This window comes from Pelobates fuscus, chromosome 7 (genome assembly GCF_036172605.1).
Source record: "Pelobates fuscus isolate aPelFus1 chromosome 7, aPelFus1.pri, whole genome shotgun sequence".
Classification (NCBI taxonomy): domain Eukaryota; kingdom Metazoa; phylum Chordata; class Amphibia; order Anura; family Pelobatidae; genus Pelobates; species Pelobates fuscus.
The window spans coordinates 118,587,093-118,591,132 of NC_086323.1; positions in this window are offsets into that span (position 1 = coordinate 118,587,093).

The following is a 4,040-nucleotide window of genomic DNA, read 5'->3' on the forward strand; positions in this document are numbered from 1 at the left end:
CTCTTCGTATGAATTTGAAGATGAGGATGTGAACTGTGGAATCAAATGGTATATAACTGATGGCATTTTGAATAGCTTTTATTCATATGACAAACCGACTGAGCAGCTTGGAATAACAAAATTAACCCTGAGCTTAGTGCATAAAAAAATACTACTCCCAACAAAGCAATGACATGATGTTATTGTGGAATATGTGCTATCATCAGAAAAAAGCTGCTAGATAAGTGCAGACGAGAGGAAAAAAAAGAAATGAATAAAAGCTATATAGCATTGCCCGTTATTTAGATAGATCTGTAAAGCTGTAATTATCCAAGTACTTCATTACATGCCGAAGATGTCTACAAAACAGTGATTAAATCTTTCATTATGAATGGTTCTACAGAAACATTGCCCGAAAATACTAATAGCTGGGCACCTAACTTGGATAATTATACCGTTCATATATTTTTTTGTGATCTGACATAAAAAATACGGTGGATAGAAGCGGTGGATTTATAGGCAAAATTATAAAGTAAAAATAAAGGTGATAGTGCTGAGTATGTGTGTATATAAATTGATTCATGATTGAAAATGTACATTTTAACCCTTTTGTGGACCAAATCTTACACTATGTAGCCCTTAATCTATTCCTCCCAAAGGTCCCTATATAGAAGGGACAATCCTTCTTTTGAGTCGAAATCCCTCTGTCCCTCTTTTATAGGAGCTCCAGATTGTTGGTTTGTGCAGAGCTTCATGGCAATAATACTCGCAGTAATATGTCTTAAAATAACAAGAAGAGAGTTTAGAAATCAGTCTGTTTAAAGATACATTCTTGTTCCAAATATAATTTTATTTTCATAAATTCCCATTAGAAAGTCACCTACAATTTGTCAGAATAGGCCACACTTTCACTCACACCCCTAAAATTCAAGGGTTCTTTTTTGAAATGTTGGGAAATAAGTCACAATACAGTTCCTAAAGATGTTATTCTAGCAGAAGCTATTTACCTTTGCCAGACATTCCATTTTGGAACAGGATCCTTAAAGCAGCACTGTCAATTTACAGATTTTATTTTTAAACTTCACCTTCGTCATGGGAAACAAGAGCTTTAACATTGACGAGTCTCTGATGCTATCCCTTGTGCACACTGCACAGTGTTCAGAAAGGGTTTCCCTGGACTGCCTAAGAAAGGGAAAGACATGACTGCTGCCCAGGAATGGGGGGTGGATTAGTGGGGATACAAATGTAGCAAAAGGGAGCTGGATATAAGGGAGACTGGGGGTGGGCCCTTGCCACTCAGAAGGAAGGTGGATAACTAACAGGAGCTTTTCCCACCCTCCCTCCCTGAGATGTTTCAATGTTCGTGGTAAAGTGGTCGTGTTGGTGGTTTCTCTGTGTCTGGTTGTCTCTGTTTTTGTTTTGTCACAGCGGAATACCTGGCCAGCGCATGGGAAGGCAAGTGCCAAGTCAGATTTGGGAGTCGCAGCCTGCTTGGGCTGAAGGCGGAAGGCAGGCTGCTTTGGACTCTGGGAAAAGGATGTGAGATCTGTCTGGTGGAAGAATCACCCCCATCAGCTGACAGTTGGTATTAATGCTGGTTCAAATTGTTAAATAAAGCTGTGGCTGTTGCCCTTATCCATTATACAGGTGTTGTGTGTTTATTGCGCAACGGATGGGTTCGTGGGTCAGCAGTCAAGAATGTTGGTCTGACCAGAGTTCTGAAAAGGAGGTATCCTGGGGGAGGTAGGCACACTCAACTAGAGCGCCTGCCACCTCCATTAGTTCAGGGGTGCTAACAGAGGCAGAAAGCAAGTGTCACGGTAGTTTACCCCAACTTGCAAGATTTAGTCCAACAATTGACAAAATAGAGCAGAGATACGTCTTACCGGACCTTAGAATGGCCGGACTCGACGTAGAGGAGAGAAATACAGAGTCAGGAACGATCCGAGGTCAAGGGTACAAAGAGACAGCGAAAACAAGAACTAGCCAAGGTCTGGTACACAGTAATCAGTAAGTCGGCAAACAGTACAAAACAGGGATAAAGAGGTCAAGTACGAAGAATCACAACTGAACACAACAAGCGCTAAAGGGAACTGAAACAGAAACCACGATAGGGCAGGGAGTTAAGGGAGAGGTAAGTATAAATACCCTAACATTTAATTTGATTGGCCCTTGTCATATCCACGCCCCCAAAATGTGAGTGTATGGGGAATGTGGGATGACAGGGGCCAATGGGAGACCGTTTTAATTTTCGGCTCCCACTTCCCCTTTAAGAGAGTACCCGAGACGCGCGGCGCGCTCTTGGAGCTAGGCGGGACACGTGACCGCATCCTGCGGTCAGTGCCCGCCGTCATTCGAGCCCCGAGCGAGCCGCGCGCGGCGGGCACTGAGGACCTCTGCCAGCCCCTGGATAAGGTAAGTACCGCTACAGCAAGCTTCCCTGGTTGTTTGTTTGTTTACCATTTATTACTAAAAATGCAGATTCTGACTTTTTAATAGGATATTCATCCATAAAGCCTTTAGCTAGCTGAAGTACTTTGTGGATATGGAGCGGTCCTTTAAGCAAAGGTCCATTTCAGTTGGTAAACTAATTTACCTACAATCCATTAGTTAAAATAATCCCACTCAAGGCAAACTGCAGATTTCATGGACAGATGAGAACAAAATGGACGCACCCGGGTATTCAGTTCTTGCACAAGAAAGAAAAAGATAATAAATAAAGGCAAGTAGCAATGGGGGTATTACAAGAGTCATATGGAAGGGAAAACTGAAAAGAAACAAAAAACACGGCAGTGCTGATTTAAAGAACAGATTGATATGACAGCATACAATAGACTGCCAATGGACCGCAGGCACTATAACTGCTTCATCTCATTGAAGGGGCTACAGTGTCAGGAGTCTATTGGCATTGGCGGAAACCTTACTTTGAATGGTAAATCGGTTTTAACTTTTTAATGTTGTACGAGAGTTTCCATCAACTAATCCCACTTTGCTGCTTGGGCTAATGAGGAAACAGCATGAACAGCAACAGGTGGCTGAGAGTGGTAGCTGATTTCAACATATAACATTCAGGTATGAATTAATATGGCTACAAGGAAATGTGTAATCTCAGCTTTAGCCATGCCTCCAGTCTTGGTGATATTGTGGGAAGCCGGTCATCCTCATTCAGTGCTAAACTGCTTGATAATGGTTTAATACTGAATGGATCAACATTGCCAGTTGATTTTTTAGGCACTATAATTAATTCACTGAGATGAAATTTTTATAGTGCCTACAGTGTTGATTCAAAGATAAAGGATACCGCACTCTCATAGTGAAAACCAGGTTTATCAAAGGCCGGGGTGGCAAAACTCAATTTAGTAGATATTAGTAGAAAGTATGTCCAGGCACTCAAGGTTTCTTCAAAAAGGGAGATTATTGAAAACTGAATGTGCAACATTTTGACCATATTTGGAGTTTCTTTGATAAGTTCTGGTTTCCAATGGGTTGTTGGAGGGATATGTAAGGATATGGAGCAATTAGAATATTTAGATTTATCTTCTTTTTATTTTCTTTTTTATATTTTTTATTGTTTTTACATAGACCCTAGGGACACCTCCAAGTGGCCACTCCTTAGATGGCCACTGAAGGGGCTTCCTGGCTTAGGGCTGCACAGTAAGCAGCCCTGCCGTTCAGCGTCCCCACACTCTGCATGGAGATGCAGAATTTTCCTCATAGAGATGCATTGATTCAATGCATCTCTATGAGGAGGTCCTGATTGGCCAAAACGGCATATGCCCCCCCCCCCCCCCCCCTGCCAATTTTAGCCAATCCAATGCTTTCCCTATAGGAGCTGCGCGGCGCTGGAAATACGGTGAGTATTTAACTTTTATATGGGGGCTAAGGGGGGGGGGCAAGCCACCTAAATGGTGGGTTCAGCACTATAGGGTCAGGAATACATGTTTGTGTTCCTGACCCTATAGTGATCCTTTAATGTGGTGATAGCTTGACAGAAGCCTCTGTGGTAGGTGGGGTTAGTCTGATATTCAAATCACCTTTTTGAAAAATGGTTATATTAGAAA